The sequence below is a fragment of the Lissotriton helveticus genome, chromosome 1_1 (genome assembly GCF_964261635.1).
Source record: "Lissotriton helveticus chromosome 1_1, aLisHel1.1, whole genome shotgun sequence".
Classification (NCBI taxonomy): domain Eukaryota; kingdom Metazoa; phylum Chordata; class Amphibia; order Caudata; family Salamandridae; genus Lissotriton; species Lissotriton helveticus.
The window spans coordinates 26904457-26924316 of NC_136057.1; the positions used below are offsets into that span (position 1 = coordinate 26904457).

At 51.3% G+C, this 19860-nt stretch overlaps 1 protein-coding gene across 1 annotated transcript in view; it reads right to left on the reverse strand.

Moving 5' to 3' along the window:
- The window catches only part of P2RX3 (purinergic receptor P2X 3), a 366171-nt gene that overhangs the window by 183890 nt on the left and 162421 nt on the right, over positions 1-19860 (reverse strand). The window lies entirely within an intron of this gene.

A 19860-nucleotide genomic window follows, 5' to 3' on the forward strand; every position in this document is an offset into this window, starting at 1 on the left:
TTACTACTACTAAATGCCTTCTGTGAATACCAAAAGTAGTTAGTTTAGGATTTTGTCTTAAGTTAGTTCAGTGAATCGGGCCCATTGACTTTAACGGTGACAGGTTTGCTGGGTAGATACCTCTCCTCTACATGGAATGTAAGAGGGATGGGGTTTGCAACCAAGTAATATATAATACACGCTCAGCTGACGAAGTGACATTAACCTAGCATTCCTGCAAAAGGCTCATCTTAATCAGGCTGAAGGCGCCAAAGTTGAAAGTAAAAGGAAAGGACAATTCTAGCATGCAACCTGCTCAGTGTATGCCCCAGGCACAGCAACATGGGTGAGCCCAGGTCCTCCGTTCGTGTTCACAGACTCACTTATAGGTGCCGGGAGGCGACATGTCCTGCTCCGGGGCCGCCTGCATGGTCAACCATTAGTACTGGGTAGCGTGTACTCAGGGTTACTGGAATAAGGATGCGATTGTGTGGTCGCAGTGATTTTCGCATAATTGTAGATTTGCCGCATTCTCCATAGAAAGCACCATCTGCTGTATAATTTTCAGATTTTAAGAAAAAAATGTGTTTCTAGCGCAAACGGTTAAAAAATTAGTAAAATCCCAGAGATATGTGTTGCCGAGCAGTGGGAGGCCCTTCCCAAAGGTTGACTGGTCACCTTTATGTGGCTTATTGCTATATGTGGGTGTTACACTGGTACTAATAAGGTGCAACTAATGCGCCTGCTTGAAGCAGGCATAAGGAGTGAGGCAGCATGTTAGGTGTAGGGCGCTCCTGAGCATTGCTGGAGTTGTGTCACGCATGCGACATGACTCCAGCAATCTGCTGCCCTTATGCCAAAAGATGCGACACGCATCTGACTAGCCTTGCGCCACAGTGCGTCGCATTGTTAATACGACGGATCCGTGGTGGCGCAAGGGTATTCCTGCGTGTCGCATCTTTACTGGTGCATCCCTGCTAATATGCAGGGATTCACCAGTTCTTGTAAATCTGCCCCGCCTTATTTACAATACGGCGCACCATGGCGCAAGGATTGACAGATGCGTCAGAAATTCTGTCGCATCTGACTGGGCAAAAGTCACGCATTGCTGGAGTCATTGCAAGCACGACGCTACCCCTGCAATGCACGGGCAGGCCTATCCTCATTGTGTTCCTTCACTTCTTACGCCTGCTGTGAGGCAGGCGTAAGGATTTGACGCAGTGGCGTCCTAGAAGTGAGGCAGTGAAATCTTGTAGATTTCACTGCGTCACTTCTACGAGGCTTTCCTGTGTGGGAACGCCCACCCAGCATATATTATACCTGACGCAGGTATAATGTGGGCTTTACAACGTGACGCATCTAGATGTGTCATGTTGTAAATGGGCCGCAACGTGGCGTATTGCTCAAGCTGGCGCTTCACAAAAAGTGTCACAACGGCGGCGCAAAAATGACCAGGGGGCTTGTAAATCTGCCCCTCTATTTTTAAGCCATGATACTTTTGTATCGCGATATTTTACTCGCGATAGTATGGTAGTTTATCGACCCGAAATCTTCGTAAGCTTCAACTTTCCATGCATAACCCGAAAAGTTTGGAGAAATCAATTTTCTGAAGCGAATATAGACACTCGTGTATTTTCACAAGACAAACAGGTGCACTGCACTTACTGTCGTGATTCTTTTATTTCTCTATGAAGGAAACACCCCCGGAAGAATCCTTGCCCCCACCTCCCCGCCAGGCCCCTCTGGGAGGGATTTAATCCTGCCCTTGGCTTTCGTAAACCTACGGGGTGGGGAGGGCTCTAATTGGTGTGTGTAAATGCCTACTAATATCTAAGGGGCATATTTTCAAGGACCGGTGTTAAAATTATCGCCGTTTTAAACGGCGATAATGGGCTTGATATTTCGCCCTTGTGAATTCCCATAGAAGCCCATGTTCTGATGTAAACATAGGCTTCTATGGGAATTAACATGGGCGTATTATCAAGCCCATTATCGCAGTTTTATCGGCAGTTTCCTGCCGATAAAACGGGGATAATTTTAACACCGGTCCCTGATAATATGCCCCTAAATTTGTGGGTGACATTCCCGCCGGGGAATCCCTCTCGTCTCGTGCGAAAGCAATTTCTGTACATTTAAAAATACGTTTTGCTCTATAAAACAAAGCTATTTTCACATGTAACTCTAACTTAGACAAGCAAATTCCTTTCTGATTTGGGCCAAGAGAGCCCTGTTTACTCCTACACCTAACCTTCAGTTTCTTTCTAGAAAGGACCGTCATAAACATAGCTTGAGATGGAACAAAACATGTGATCGGTGTATTTATGTATTGACCCCAGCAGATTAATTTACGTCATCAGCGGATTGGACAATGTTGTCCTTTGGTGTTAACAGGAAAGAAGTTGTCCACCCAGTGGCTGAATTTCACAACGTGTAACCGGCAAATCTGGGTTCAAATTGTGACTTTACCACTTGGTCAAATGCTGGGCAGACCATTTTATCGTGCTTTAATGTATTTCTTTAAACAACTAATTTGGAGAAACTTGGGTATAGGTTAAAAAAGGACCCACTTGTTTGCGTTTTAACCGACCATTACACACCCGAGCGTTTTATGTCACGGCTCGAGCGGCGAGCCTTGAGTTTTAAGAACGAGCCAGAGCCGAGCCAGGGTCGGCTTTGGCTCGACCATGGCTCGGCTCTGGCTCGACCCTGGCTCGACCCTGGCTCGGCTTTGGCTCGACCATGGCTCTGCTCTGGCTCGACCATGGCTCTGCTCTGGCTCGACTCTGGCTCGGCTCTGGCGCGACTCTGGCTCGGCTCTGGCTCGACTCTGGCTCGGCTCTGGCTCGACCCTGGCTCAGCTCTGGCTCGACCCTGGCTTGGCTCTGGCTCGAACCTGGCTCGGCTCTGGCTCGACCCCGGCTCGGCTCTGGCTCGACCCCGGCTCGAATCTGGCTCGGCTCTGGCTCGACCCTGGTTCGGCTCTGGCTCGACCCTCGCTTGGCTCTGGCTCGACCCTGGCTCGGCTCTGGGTCGACCCTGGCTCGGCTCTGGTTCGACCCTGGCTCGGCCCTGGCTCGACCCTGGCTCGGCTTTGGCTCCACCATGGCTCGGCTCTGGGTCGACCCTGGCTCGGCTCTGGTTCGACCCTGGCTCGGCCCTGGCTCGACCCTGGCTCGACCCTGGCTCGGCTTTGGCTCCACCATGGCTCGGCTCTGGCTCGACCCTGGCTCTGGCTCGACCCTGGCTGGGCTCTGGCTCGACCCTGGCTGGGCTCTGGCTCGGCTCTGGCTCGACCATGGCTCGGCTCTGGCTCGGCTCTGACTCGACCATGGATCGGCTCTGGCTCGGCTCTGGCTCGGTTCTGGCTCTGCGCTGGCTCGTCCCTGGCTCGACCCTGGCTCGGCTCTGGCTCGACCCTGGCTCGGCTCTCGCTCGACCCTGGCTCGGCTCTGGCTCGACCTTGTCTCGACTTTGGCTCACCCCTGGCTCGACTCTGGCTCGTCCCTGGCTCTGCTCTGGCTCGACCATGGCTCGGCTCTGGCTCGGCTCTGCTCGGCTCTGGCTCGACCTTGACTCGACTTTGGCTCACCCCTGGCTCGACTCTAGCTCGTCCCTGGCTCTGCTCTGGCTCGACCCTGGCTCGACCATGGCTCTGCTCTGGCTTGACCTTGGCTCGGCTCTGGCTCGACCCTGGCTCGGCTCTGGCTCGACCCTGGCTCGGCTATGGCTCTGCTCTGGCTCGACCCTGGCTCGGCTCTGGCTCGACCCTGGCTCGGCTCTGGCTCGGCTCTGGCTCGACCCTGGCTCGGCCCTGGCTCGAACCTGGCTCGAACCTGGCTCGGCTCTGGCTGGACCCTGGCTCGGCTCTGGCTCGAACCTGGCTCGGCTCTGGCTCGACCCTGGTTCGACTCTGGCTCAGCTCTGGCTCGACCCTGGCTCGGCTCTGGCTCGACCCTAGCTTGGCTCTGGCTCGACCCTGGCTCGGCTCTGGCTCGACCCTGACTCGGCTCTGACTCGACCCTGGCTCGGCTCTGGCTCGACCCTGGCTCGGCTTTGGCTCCACCATGGCTCGGCTCTGGCTCGACCCTGGCTGGGCTCTGGCTCGACCCTGGCTGGGCTCTGGCTCGGCTCTGGCTCGGCTCTGGCTCGTCCCTGGCTCGGCTCTGGCTCAGCTCTGGCTCGGCTCTGGCTCGGCTCTGGCTCGACCCTGGCTAGGCCCTGGTTCGGCTCTGGCTCGACCTTGACTCGGCTTTGGCTCGCCCCTGGCTTGACTCTGGCTCGACCCTGGCTGGGCTCTGGCTCGACCCTGGCTCGGCTTTGGCTCGACCCTGGCTCGGCTCTGGCTGAACCCTGGCTCGGCTCTGGCTCGACCCTGGCTCGGCCCTGGTCCGACTCTGGCTCGGCTCTGGCTCGACCCTGGCTCGACTCTAGCTTGACCCTGGCTTGGCTCTGGCTCGACCCTGGCTCGGCTTTGGCTCGACCCTGGCTCGGCTCTGGCTCGACCCTGGCTCGACCCTGGCTCGGCTCTGGCTCGACCCTGGCTGGGCTCTGGCTCGACCTTAATAAGATTTCACTGAGTCACTTGTATGTCCCCGCTGCATCAAATCCTTATACCTGCTTGAAGCAGGCGTAAGGGGTGACACAGCATGTTAGGCATAGGACATCCCTAAGCAGTGCTCGAGTTGGTTCGCGCTTGCGATACGACTCCAGCACTGCGTCACCCTTACACGACAGATGCGTCATGCATCTGTCTATCCTTGCGCCATGGTGCGCCGCATTGTAAATGTGCCGCAACCATGGTGGCACAAGGGGTTTTTTGAGTCACGCAAAATAACTGGCGCATCCCTGATAATATGCAGCAATGTGCCAGTCATTGTAAATCTGCCCCATAGTCCGTAACTTCCAATGTACACGTGGTATGCACATCCTCATCCTCAGGCAGGACATCATCCAACCATCCGCCTTAATTTTAGGCTTTGCAGGGAGCAGATCTGTTCCCTGCAAAAAGCCTCAGCTCCCTGATGAGGCCCCCTCGCAATACTCTGAACACAAGAGCAGCCCCACCCGCCCATTGTCACTCTGTGTGGGGCTGATTGCCCCACACAGAGTGACAATGGGTCAGTCTGGGCTGGCACAACATGTGGTGGCCTCATCCAGCCTCGGTCCAGGGCAGAGCATTCTGTCACATGGAGGTGCAAAAACGCCCATGCTGCTGCTAGGTGAGAATCCACTTAGCCATAGGAAGGCGGTGAAAGAAGTTGAAAGGAAAGGATTATAGTTTTAGTACAGCAACCATGATTGCTGCTTTTTTTATTTTATTCAACTAACAACCATTGACAAAGCCAATAGTTCTGGCTTGTTGTAGGTGTAACATTACTTGTTCTAAGTGTAACGTTTCTTGTTGTATTATATATCTGGATGCAATCACAGAAGCAACAAAAATACCAGTCGGGCGACACATTATATTAAGCACAGATTTTTAGCTTATGTGTTTTAAGGCACGCATTTTGTTACATCAAACACCCTTTTGGAGAGACCCCCCAATTTTTCATCCCACTTAAAGCCCTGGAAACAACACCATGTCACAGTCGCCCCACGTCCAGGCACTATGCATCATGCATGACTCATGCCTTCCACTTTTTCAGATTGCCTATGTGCAGGGGCATAGTGAACCCTGCTCCACCCCACCCCTTGCTTTAGGAACTACAGCGAGGGTGGAGTCCTTGATGGGTCTCATAATTAATGTGAAAAGGTGAGTGAGTAAGTAAGTGAAGGGATGGGATGGGTGGATGGATGGCTGGATAGATGAGTGAAATGATGGATGGACGGAGGAGTGAAAGGGTGAATGACGGGTGAGTGAATGGGTGGATGGATGAGTGAAATGATGGATGAATTAATGAATTGATAAGTGAAAGGGTTGATTGATGAAGTGATAAGTGAAAGGGTGGATGTAAGGCTATATGAGTGAGTGAAAGGGCGGGTAGATAGACAAAAGGATGGATAGATGAGTGAAGGAGTGATAGGGTGGATGAGTGAAAGGATGGATGAATGATAGGTTCGATGGATGGATTCATGAGTGGATGAGTAGATGGATGGGTGGGTGGATGGAAGAAAGATTGGATGGCTAAGTGAAAGGGGAATTGAAAGAGAAAGGGGGATGGGTAAATGGATGACTGAACAGTTGAATGGCTGGATGGATGAGTTAATGGCTGGAGGGGTGGAAGAGTGGATTGATGAGTGTACGGATGGATGGAAGGAAACGAAAATGGATAGGTTTGTAAATGGATGAATATGACATGGATGGGCACACAGATGGAAGGACAGAATGAATGGCGAAAGACTGAATGATGGATGAAAGTATGATTACTCATTGTAAGCCCTATTATCTTAAGCAACATTTCCCATACATTGACTTTCCCATTTATATGAGTGATTGTCTCTTTACAATATGTGTGTGTTGTAACGCACTCCAAAACTCTGCCCCACATACTTGGGATGAGTAGCACCATAGAAGAAATGAAATACACATGAGCGAGGGTCTATGTGAAGATGAGGGGCGCCATTGGAGGGTGGTAGCAAGGCCGGACTGGCCGGACCGGGCAACAGGCGTTTTCTCGGGGAGCTGGAAAGGTGGGGGCGGTCTTGTTACCACAAAAGACCTGCACATTTGCTTACAGCTGCGCGTATACTGACAAACCATGAAGTGCACAATTATCTCAACCTAATATAAACTTATTTTCACTTGTACTTTAGTAGTTGTCTATTTACTTACTTATGTACTATTGCGCAACCTTCTCTGATGTGTCTGTAAACCTTACCTTTTGTCCTGAATTTTGACCCTTTGTCCTGAATTTTTAAACTCACCGTCCTCCTGAATTTGCACGCATGCCAGTTGGTCACCCTAGACATCACGGCAACCCCTCCAGGTGCCAGTGGTTGGGGGGGGCGGTGATCCTCGGCGTTCAAATGGAAGCAGGGGGCTACTAATGACAGAGGCGACAAGTACAGGCGCCCTGCAACCCACTCATCACCACCACATGAAGGAAGAAAATAACCCGATCAGCTCGTCGACCCAACTTCGAGAAAAAAACTTTCAGACGCAATGGAAAGGCAGCAGCATTTGCTGTCTGCGAGTCTGTCAAAGTGGATTTGTACAATAAACCTATTTGTAAAGGAAACTGCATTAAATGTCTGCCCCATCACGGTCACCACTCAGTGTCTTCAATCCCTTGTTCACCCCTCTTTTAAACCTCACGTCAACTCGTCTCCCTCAAATTTCCGGGGGCGGGCGGGGCTAATTCATCCCGCCAAAGCCATGTGCATAGTGGAGATGCAGGGGCTCTAATTAGGGGTGAAAACACAACAAAGCCTCATTACCAAGTAAATAGTCTTTTAAAGACCTGTGTGAAGTACTCAGGTGCGGCTGTGTGTGTGTGGTGTGCCGGGAAGCTGCCTCAGCCGGGCACACACATTCTTATAACATTCACACCCCTCAGAATGACAAATCACCACTTCTAGCTGTCTGGTCATGGGGTGGGAGTGGGAAGAAGATGTGCACAGCAGGAGGAAAGGGATGGCCAGTGCAGGTGACGCTTTTCTTTTGTATAGGAATTTCTACTGGCGTCATAGCCCAGGGTTTGCTGTCTGTGCACTTGTATAGGTGTGTATCCATACAAGTGCACAGACAGCACACCCTGGGCTATGACACCAGCAGGAATGACTTTACAAAGGAAAAGCATCACCCGCACTATCATCCCTTTTCCCTGCTGTCTGTGCACTTGTATAGAATACACATCCATGGCGCTGCTCACCAGATAAATGGTGAACAGAGCCATGGATCTGTCTCTTTTTGCATCCAAGGGCACAGACAAAGAAGCAAAAAAGGCCCAGGGAATGAGAATCCAGGAGACATTCGACCAACACCTATCTAGAAAGTGAGACCTTCGGGAGGGGCTGGATGTCAGTACAACAGTGCTGCTGATCAGCCCGACTCCACCGAATAGTATCAGAAGAGCAGGCAGCAGTTTTTAAGTAAGTTCCAGTAACTTTAATGCATTCTACTGCATCACCAGCATTACCTACTGGCTGCATATCTAGGTTACGGTGTTTTAGACTTACATGCATGGAAACGTCAAGAAGGACAGCCCCCTCTGAATATGCAAATGTAGGGTAAGCTTGTAGGGGCAGATTTACAAGCCCTTTGGGCCACTTTTGTGTCACTATTCCCATGTTAAAAGTGACGCAAGAGTGGCGCAGGGGCTTTTAAATCTGCCCCGTAGTGTTCAGCTTTTGGGATGCCAGTGGGGTAATTTTAGGGTTTAGGGTGGGTATGGGTTTTGGGGTGGCAGGGATAATTTTAGGGTTCAAGGTGGGTATGAGTTTTGGGGTGCCAGTGTTAATTTTAGGGTTCAGGGCGTGTATGGGTTTTGGGGTGCTACGGGAAATGTTAGGGTTCGGGTGGATATGGGTTTTGGGGTGCCAGGGGTAATGTTAGGGTTCAGGGCAGTGTGAGTTTAGGGGGGGCAGGGGTAATTTTAGGGTTCAGGGTGGGTATGGGTTTTGGGGTACCACGGGGTAATTTTAGGGTTCAGGGTGGGTATGGGTTTTGGGGTGCCAGGGGGACAATTTTAGGGGTCAGGGCGGGTATGGGTTTTGGGGTGTCAGGGGGACAATTTTAGGGGTCAGGGCGGGTATGGGTTTTGGGGTGGCAGGGGGCTAATTTTAGGGATCAGTGAATGTATGAGTTTTAAGGGGCCAGGGGGGTAATGTTAGGGTTCGTATGTGTGCTCTACTTGTTGTCCAGTTTCAAATGCAGAATTCACCACTTTTTTTTCTCAGCTTGGCCTGACCATTACCCGATTCTGAATGTCTGCCATGTTAGCCCCGCCCCTATTGATTAACATTAGCCACACCCCTTCGTTTGCCAGGTTAGCCTGTTAAAATCTAGATCGTGGCATAAACATTATCGGCGCAATCTTGTCTTTTTTCAGATCAATGCGTGCGCGTAAGCAGCAGCCATTTTGAATGCCATGATCTCTCTCTCTCTCTGTGCCTACTGCCGATAGCCAGCGCGTCTCATCCCCTCACGCCCCGGCCTTGCAAGCACACACCCCCCCCTTTTTTGACAGCCCCCGGTCTCTCCTGCTTGGGCCCTGAACGCACCTCCAGCACGACCCTGCCTCCTAGCCACATCCCGTGCTGAACCCCCCACACCCTTTCATCTCATTCATAAAACAGGCCCTTTGATAACCTCTTCCTCCTTCCTCCTTACCCGATTTTTCGGCCCGACCCCAGGCCATCGCTTAGCCCAACAGATGCGGTTTATTGCCCCTACAGTAGGACCTCACCTCACTTCAAAGGAGCGGGGGGTTAATCAATGCCTCCACACCCCTAGTTCCGATCGATTACCCGCATTTCTGTTCCCAGCGGAATGTCCGGCTGCGCGATAGCCATCATGCTGAGATTAGGGGTGGGGACTCCTACTGTAGATATGTGTGGGAACGGGCCTGAACCGGGGATTCCAAAGACGCCTTTTCCATACTTCAAAGCATTACCAAGAATGTGTTGCATGTAATAAAGTAATAAACCAGTGTATAAGAGGCTAGGCCTCAGAAATGTCGAGAGAGCACCTCGAGAAGATACCCTGTTGTCTGATTTGACGTGTTCTGTTCCGTCGGAAATAAACTCCTGTTTCCTGCCTTCCAGTCTCCAGCGCCTGCCTCTTTGTTTGGTAATCGTGAGTCGGGTGAGAAGCGGCTAACACCGGGCAAACCTAGAAAAGGGGTATAACGACCTGATCTGCCTGAACCCTTTTTCATCAATTGGCGTCCCAAACGTGGGGCCCATCAGCGACACGTGGATCCAGTGGGAGAGGTCCCGACGACGGAGTGAACGACTGCAACGATCGGGAAGTGCACTTGCCCGATAGACCCTCGTCTGGCATCCGATCATCCGAACTTCACTGGTTCCGAGCAGACCTCTCTCGAGTGATCTACGGTCCTGACTGGGAACCATCAGGAGTGCCACAGCAATTACGGAGAATAGAGGACGATCGGGCGCTGGAAGCGGAAGACGAGAAACTGTCCATACGGTCCGGGTAAGGTCGTGTAACACGACAAACTGGGAAATATGTGATTGTTTGATTGGAAAATACTAGTATTACTCTCCGAATTGTTGGTTCTCTTGGAGATTCTCTGTCTGTAAACTGAGAGGGATAAAAATATTCTCTCTTCCTTTGCAGGGAGTGAAGGGTAGGTAACGCAGGCCTTTGCCCCCGTTGTAATCCGTCGTGCCTATCTTTCTCCCCCACTGATTGATTGTTTGCCCGAACATTGTTTGTTCGAGGATTGTTTTCTCGAGAATTCTCTGTCTACAAACGGGGAAGGATAAAAGCATCCTGTCCTCCTTTGCAGATAGTGAAGAATAGGTAGCGCAGGCTTTTGCCCCCATTGTAACCCGTCGTGCCTATTTTTTTCTCGCCACTGATTGTATTGATTGAACGGACATTAATTGTTCGATATTGGTTCTCTCTTTGGGTATTCCCTATTTGCGAATACTGCAGAATAGAAACATTCTGTCCAGTCTTCAAAAAGTAGTGAAGGATAGGTAGTGCAGACTTTTGTCCCCGTTGTAACCCGTCATGCCTATCTTCTCCCCATTGGTCAGTAGTTGGTTCAGCCAGGACCGCTTATTAGAGGTGGATCATCCGGCTCCTCTGGAGGGCACCCCTAATAAGGATATGTTTTTAAAATATGGACTAGTCGCCGTAGCTTATAGTAAGTTATGGAATAAATATACTAGAAAGGATCAGGAAAGTCAGTGGCCACTGATAGGATCCTTCGATGACACAAAAATAAGCGTGCTGGAAACAGCCCTTTGTAACAATAAAACCACGCCCACTATGCTTGATAGTTTCGGCATGTGGCGTAAAGAAGCAGAGCAACGAAAGAAAAGAGAAGAAGCGAGAATAGGAAAAGAGTTACAAAAGGCAGCCCACCTGGCCGCTAAGAAACTAGAAGAAGAGATAAAAGAAAGGGAGGAAGCCAGACAAAAACAGGAATCTGAATCAACAGGCCAGTGTCCTGTTAGGACCCCCTCTACGCTCTACCCTGAGCTGACCTCCAAACAACGGGCGAACGATGAACTGCTGCTAAGTCCTCCGATCATCTATATGCCCCCCCCATATGCCCCCTCCCAACCCCTAGTACAGCACTTGCCAGCTCCGAGTGCAAAGGAGAATAACCTTGAATCCAGTGCCCCAACCTTCACGGCCTCCGCCCCGGCCGCATTAGTAACGACATCAGATGAACCCGAGACTAGCAAGCAGCCACCGGGTAGACTGAATAGATTGAGCAAAGATGAGCGGAAGGGAATTGACAAGATAGCAAAGGCACTGGTAGAACGGAAGGAGAGCGAAGAGTATACGATGGATATGCACAATTCGCATGCCGGTAGCCACAGACGGCATTTCATTTTACGGTTTAGTTACCACACCCTGAACGCATATGAGGATAGGTATCAGAATCGGGGTCCTACTAAACTGACAGCGTTATATAGAAAAGTCGATATTGGAGACGAGGCCGAGCGTGACGCGGCGGACCTCTTCATGCAAACGCTTGAGGTTTTCCGCCATCCTCACGGAACAAAAACCGGAAGTTAAGATTACAGTTCCCGAAACGACTGGGTCCTCATCAGAAGTAGCCAACACTATGATGCCTATCAGAGAAGCCGCCCCCTACTGGGTTCCCCCGCGAGGTCAGGGAACAGACGACGATATCAACCACGCAGATGCAAAGGGGAGGGTTGTGTACAACTGGGTTTATCAACCATGGGATCGACAAGATATTTTAACTTTTAGGCAAACCCTGCCCGATTTAAGAAAGAACCCGACAGCATTTTATACCGAACTAGGTACAGCCTTAGGCTCAACCATAATGACTCTAGCGGACATTGACTTGTTTTTCGGGTTATGTCTGCCGGCTGATGTGTGGAAGCAAATTCGAAAAGCCGACCACACAGAGCTGTTCGGACATACCTGGAATCAACTCAGTGAACTGGATAGACAGCGAGAGCCCGGAAAGAAACCTGTAAAAGACATACTGGAACTCCCGGACAAAATAGTTCAGAAGCTGAAGACATTGATCCCAGAGAAGAAGGTAGACTGGTCGGTAGTCACGGCTTGCCGTCAGAAACCCCAGGAAGACGTATCAGAATACTTCTCCCGATTTGAGACGGTGTTCTCCGACTACAGTGGCCAAGACATGACCACTGCAACCGGACAACACCTATTCGTGCAAAACTACGTAAAGGGTCTATCGCAAGAGGTCTCCCAAAAGTTACAGACGAGCGAGAGTAGTTGGGGGGCCTCCAAACCTGCAGCTATCCTTCAGATGGCTCAGTATTACGAACACCAAAAGAACGAGAACGAGAGGGCGACTGAGAAAAAGAAAAAGGACTTGAAGGAACGAGTGATGATTGCTCAATTGCAAGGAGTGATGACAGGAAGGGAACGGTATAGGGGAAACTACCAGCCGAATGCCCCTAGAAACTCACCCCCTAGAGACCGCACACCCGGCGCTCCACGAACAGACCTCGATGAGAACCAGTGTGCGTTTTGCAAAGGATTTGGCCATTGGAAGTCTCAATGTCCGGTTCTTCTGGAAATGCTTAAAAATAAAGAGACGAGGGACATGACGAATGGCACCAGGACTAGAGGGCAGGGACGAGGGCACACCCACGACACCAACAATGACAGACCTGGCAGACCGAACACATTTGACCGCCCCCGACAGAATCAGTGCCAACAGTCTGACTACGACAACGCTCACGACTTTGCATAGGGCTGCCAAGGGCAAGGAAGGGATCCAGTCGAGCTCTATGTTGACCAGCAAGGTCCTTACGTCACCGCTAAGGTCCTAGGTACGAAGTGTCCATTCCTGGTAGACACTGGCGCGACACGTAGTGCGTTATCTAAACGACTGATTCCAAGGGCACCCTTGTCTGGCTCACAAATAACATCAATAGGCTTTGATGGAACGCCCTCCACTAACCCTTTATCCGCACCAGTTTCCTTCGACTTGGACAGTAACCCCACTGACACGACGTTTCTGCTTTCCTCCAACACCCCCGATGCCATTATGGGACTTGACTTACTGAAGCATTTCCGAGCCACTATCAGGTGTTCACAGGATGGGGTTCGAGTCATTCTGTACGATAACCCAACTCTGCTCAGACATCATCATGCACGACACATGCTCTCCATCTCTGACACTGACGCATCCTTACTTGACTCTCTACCTCTGTATCTATGGGCTAAAACTCACGCTGATGTAGGACGAATGATGATTGACCCCGTGCGCATAACTGTCCGCCAAGATGCGATACTCCCAAAACTCCCACATTATCGGATATCGCCCGAAGGTGAGAAGGCATTGGTGATGATAATCCAGTCCCTGGTAGAGGCAGGAGTGGTAGAGGAAGTAGACAGCAATATTTGCAACAGCCCTATCCTACCCATTGTGAAGAAGCAGGGCGAGGGAGATGAGAAAGCGTATCGCTTCATCATCGACCTTCGAGAAGTCAACAAGGTAGTTGTACCCCAGTACCCCGTAGTCTCAGATATCGCCACCATTCTGAACCTGATTCCTTCCACAGCCACCACCTTCACTGTAATAGACCTCAAAAACGCTTTCTTCTCCATCCCCATCCACCCGGACAGCCGCTACCTTTTCGGCTTCACTTTAAAATCTCGCTCATATAGATTTTGTAGAGCTCCCCAAGGCTACACAGAAAGTCCCAGCATCTATAGCCAGGCCCTCAAGAGACAGCTGGACGCCGTTCAGCTACCGGAGGGAGTGGTGTTGATACAGTACGTCGATGACATTCTTTTGGCGACCGACACCACTCCACTTGCAGTCACAGCCACCCTCCAACTCCTGCACTTCCTCGCGGAAAATGGCCACAAGGTCTCCAAAAAGAAGTTGCAATTCTGCCAACCCCAGGTCACCTACCTAGGCCACCTCTTGTCCAAAGACGGGAGAAAGCTTACACCCGATCGAATTCAGGCCATTCTAGAGACCCCCGTCCCAAAGACCCAGAAACAAGTCCGCTCCCTGGTAGGCCTCACCTCCTTCTGCCGGCAGTGGTTGCCAAATTTCAGCCTCATTGTAAAGCCACTACTTTCCCTACTAGCCAAAGACGTCCCCTTCCCACTCCCTTGGACCCCCGAATGCCAATCTTCCTTTAAAGAACTTCGAGATGCCCTTTGTTCTGCACCAGTCCTAGGAACCCCCGATTACACCAAGCCCTTCTCTCTCTACACTCACGAAAGGGAGGGGTGCGCTTTGTCCGTCCTGACGCAAACTATTGGCCCCAAGCAACGACCATGTGCCTATTTCTCTGCCACCCTCGACCCCGTAGCGAGAGCCTTGCCTGCCTGCCTTCGAGCCGTAGCTGCCGCTGCTGTCTCTATCCGACAAAGTGAGGGGATCGTACTCTCGAATTCCCTCACGGTATTAGTGCCCCATGCTGTTGACACCCTCTTGAACCAGACTAAGACGCAACACCTGACTAGCGCCCGACTGACTGGATACGAACTGACTCTGCTTGCACCCCACATCACGCTGAAAAGATGCACCACACTGAACCCAGTCACCTTGTTGCCCCTGCCCGAAAACGACCCGAATGTCCCCCCTATACATGACTGTGTTACCCTCACAGACGAGCAGACTAGGAGTAGAGTTGACCTCCGGGACACTGCCTTCCCAGATCCTGACGGAGAGCTATGGGTAGACGGTTCTTGCATAAAACTCCCCGACGGCACCACCTCAGCTGCCTATGCAGTTACCACAGCCCGAACTGTAGTTGAAACTGCTCGCATCGCACAGCGATTCGCACAGGCGGCAGAACTGATTGCCCTCACACGAGCATGTATTATAGCGACAGGGACTACTGCAAACATTTACACGGACAGCCAGTACGCCTTCGGAGTGGTTCACCATTTTGGACTCTTATGGAGGGAAAGGGGATTCTTGACGTCCCACGGCACGCCCATCCTCCACGGAGATTTAGTCTCCGCCCTGATTGAAGCAGTTCTCCTTCCCAAACGATTAGCGGTAATCAAATGTCAGGCACACAAGAAGGTGACAGACTTAGTCGGACAGGGAAACGCGCTGGCCAACATCACTGCCCGAACCACAGCTGAGAATAGGACAACGACACACATGTATGTGACCAGGTCACAAGCAGAAAAATGGACTGACGCTAGGGAAACGATTAGGGACATCCAGATGGCCAGCTCACCACACGAATTGACTGAATGGGCACGGGTGGGATTGAAAGACGAGGAAGGCTGCTGGCGGACAAAGGACACTAACAAATGGTTGCTACCCAAGTCATACCTGATCCCCATACTGACTATGTCACACTCCCCCGCACACATAGGATCTGCCCCTATGATCGAACTCATCTCCAGGGTCTGGCACAACGACAAAATTCCCGACTCAGCCAGACGCCTGGTCCAACAATGCCTTATCTGCTTGCAACACAACCCTGGGAAAGGAACTGTGGTACCCCGGGGAGGGTTCGGAGTCCCCGACCATCCTTTTGAGGTCCTCCAGATGGACTACATCCAACTAGAAAGATGCCAAAGCCTGAAGTATGTATTAGTCATTGTGTGTGCTTTCAGCAAATGGGTAGAAGCCTATCCAACCCGTGATAACACTGCCATGACCACTGCCAAGGTACTGCTGAAAGAGTTTTTCCCTCGCTACGGTCTTTGTCGAATTCTATGGAGCGACAACGGCCCCCACTTCATAGCTGTAGTTATCCAACTAATCTTGAAAGGGTTGGGTGTAAAACAGAGGTTTCATGCAGTCTTTCACCCCCAATCTGCCGGCTTAGTTGAGCGACACAACGCCACGCTGAAACTAAAATTGTCGAAGATAGTGGCCACCACAGGACTTAAATGGCCAGATGCCCTCCCACTGGCATTGCTATCGATGCGCTCCACTCCCACTAAGCACCATTTGACCCCCTACGAGGTTGTGTGTGGGCGACCAATGAATCTCTGGACTGCCCCTAAACCGACCTCCGTTCTCGACATCCCAGACGTCCTACTGTCTGATTACTTGTGCAAATTGACTAAAACATTGTCTGTCATTCATCAGCAGGTGCAGCAGGCCATCCCCGATGCTTCCAGGGGTCCGGGTCACGATATCCAACCGGGAGATTATGTGCTGATCCGGAATTTCCAACGGACAAAGAGTCTGGAACCCCGGTGGACGGGCCCCTGGCAAGTACTGATTACCACCCGAACGGCTCTTCGAGTGGAGGGGAAGCGACACTGGCTGCACGCGCACCACTGTAAGAAGGTCTCCTCGACCCTGACCACGACAGAAAACGTCAACACCCAAGACGAACTACTGAACAAAGACTGGCCATCATTGAACTGTTATCCTGATACCGAGGCACTCGAACTTGCAAAATTTTCTGATCCCACTGTGCCATCCAGGGAAGGGTATTTCCTGCGTCGAAAGGAGGGAGCTTCGGCTAAGTAGACCACAGACTAAGTTGAATCTCAGAACGGTAGCCTAAACACAACCAAGGGTTACCCGAAGAGAGGCTAAACGAAGTCAGCGGTTCTGCCCACTACCGAGCACCTTGAAGAGGATGGAAGCGCCAGATAAGAAGATGATGGAAGCGCCAGATAAGAAGACGACGGAAGCAACAGGAAATACCCGTTATCGAAACCCAAAGACTGACAGTATACACAAATCGAAGACAATTGCTCTTTTCATTGTCCTCCTCTTTTGCCTCCTCCTCATGACTTCCTTCTGGATCATGGAAGAGAGCGCACCCGCTCATCAGATATTGCCGACCACTGCACAGCCAACTACTATGAAAGAACATCACCTGATCTCCCTCTCGCCTCAGCTCCGAGAAAGGCGTAAGGAGTTCTGGAACAATTCCTTCGTGCAACTGTTGCACCAACACAACCTTGCCGCCAACGCTACAAACTGCTGGATCTGCGGGTTGCTCCCGCATGCCACCGGACACTCCATCCCTTTCATCCCTTCCCCTTTCTCAGTTTACGGTTCTTGCCTTGCCTGGTTGACCCTCTTGCAAGAGAGCTACAGGGACAACGCCACTTCTGGTCAAACAGTGTCGCACTTCTACCACGGGTTCTGGCTGAACAAAACCGGAAGGACTTCTGCTCCCTTTTGTCCTTTGACCTCTGGCTCCTCCTTCCAGATGGACATCCCTGCCAAGGAGCGAGTCGAAATGCAGGTGTTCCATAATCCAGCCAGACCCACCTTCTCCTACTTACGGAAACGAACTGCTGCCACTCTGACGGTGGCTCTGTCTGTTATCAATGTCACGGACCTCGTGTGCCTCGAAGGCTTGGGAACACAGCCGGTGGGTCACAGTTCCTGCCACATCACCAGAACATTGGACTCCATTGATCCCCCCTCCTTTGTTGCTTCTCCGAATATGTACTTTGTTTGTGGCACAAAGCTTACACTTGGCTTCCAAAAAGTTGGGGGGGTACCTGCTACGTCGCCTTCGTTCTCCCTCCAACGTACGTAGCCCCCGCAAACCATCACCGACAGAAGCGCGCAAGAGACATTGAACAAGCCGACTCCACTGGAGCACAGTTCTTGGATGCAGTGAAGGGGCTTGTTCCTCTGTGGGGTCCAATGGCAAACAGCCGCGCCATCCGCCACCTGACCCAGGCAGTAGAAACGACCATGAACATCACGGCTGGCATCCTCACTAACAATACGGCCGAGCTTCAGGCAGTCCGCCTGGTGGCTCTTCAGAACCGCCTTGTTCTAGATGTGGTTCTAGCTGACCGAGGGGGAGCATGCCGCATCATTGGATCCAGCTGTTGCACCTACGTGTCAGATAACTCGCCCTCAGTCTACAAAGCAATCGAACACCTCCACAGGCTTTCCTCGGAGGTTCACCAGGAACAGGAAGGATGGTCGCTTGGAAGCTGGTTTTGGGGCACTTTGAAGGACTGGGGATGGAGGTTATTCACATATATATTGATACCGGTCGTGATACTGTGTGGGTGTTGCCTAAGCATTCAATGTTTGCCACCTCTGTGTTCGCTCATTGCTAACTGCATGTGCCCTAAGACTTCGGACTTCAAAACTGAACACATGAAAACATTGTATGACCTCGAAATAAGAGATATAATGGGGATTGACGTAAATTAACAAGCTGGCTAGATATGTTGAAAAGGGAGGACTGTTAAAATCTAGATCGTGGCATAAACATTATCGGCGCCATCTTGTCTTTTTTCAGATCCATGCGTGCGCGTAAGCAGCAGCCATTTTGAATGCCATGATCTCTCTCTGCCTACTGCCGATAGCCAGCGCGTCTCATCTCCTCACGCCCCGGCTTCGCAAGCACCCCCCCCCTTTTTTGACAGCCCCCGGTCTCTCCTGCTTGGGCCCTGATCGTACTTCCAGCGCGACCCTGCCTCCTAGCCACATCCCGTGCTGAACCCCCCACACCCTTTCATCTCATTCATAAAACAGGCCCTTTGATAACCTCTTCCTCCTTCCTCCTTACCCGATTGTTTGGCCCGACCCCAGGCCATCGCTTAGCCCAACAGATGCGGTTTATTGCCCCTACAGTAGGACCTCACCTCACTTCAAAGGAGCGGGGGGTTAATCAATGCCCCCACACCCCTAGATCCGATCGATTACCCGCATTTCTGTTCCCAGCGGAATGTCCGGCTGCGCGATAGCCATCATGCTGAGATTAGGGGTGGGGACTCCTACTGTAGATATGTGTGGGAACGGGCCTGAACCGGGGATTCCAAAGACGCCTTTTCCATACTTCAAAGCATTACCAAGAATGTGTTGCATGTAATAAAGTAACAGTGTATCCGAGGCGAGGCCTCAGAGATGTCGAGAGAGCACCTCGAGAAGAAACCCTGTTGTCTGATTTGACGTGTTCTGTTCCGTCGGAAATAAACTCCTGTTTCCTGCCTTCCAGTCTCCAGCGCCTGCCTCTTTGTTTGGTAATCGTGAGTCGGGTGAGAAGCGGCTAACGCCGGGCAAACCTAGAAAAGGGGTAATCGACCTGATCTGCCTGACCCTTTTTCATCAAGCCCCCCAGGAAAAATTTCTGCGGATGCCCATGCACCTGTGCCTCTGCCACGCCCACTCCCGCCACATCTGCCGCAGCAACAGTGGAGGTCGCTCCTTCTCCTTCCTCGCTGCGAAGGCCTGGAACGACCTCCCCCTTCACCTACGGACCTCATTGTCTCTGCTGGAATTCAGAAAAGGACTCGAGGCCTGGATGTTCGACTGAGCCCTGCAGGAACACCCCCAGCGCCTGGATACCCTCGGGTGACTAGCAGCGCTATACAGAGCCAGAGTGATTGACTGATTTAAAAAGCATTACAAATCTACTCAATGCAAGGCTACTTACATGGATTCCATTCAAAAGAGAAAACTCCCTGCTGCAACATCTTTACATTATATTGTACATTTACAAAATATTTTTTTTAGAAAATTGCAACACGCACTTAAAAAATACAGGCGGTGAAATACACTGTGCACTTTTGTTCTTTGCATTTTCAGCCACAACCACATAATCCTTCTGAGTTCTTAAAGGATGATCTCCCGGAAGGATGAGAGTGGAGGGGATGGAGACCAAATTCTGAACCTCAGAATTCTATGACGAATCACACGACTGGGCAAGCCAAGAAGATACTGAAAGAGGAAACGGTTTCCAAGGACTTTCATAGAACAGCCACAGAAGACTTTTGTCTCAGCTACCCAAAGCCTCTCTGTCTTCCCGCTTCATCAGTTCACTGTGGGGTAGGTCAGCTCAATGAGGTCTTATGAAGGCAGAAAGTGGGGG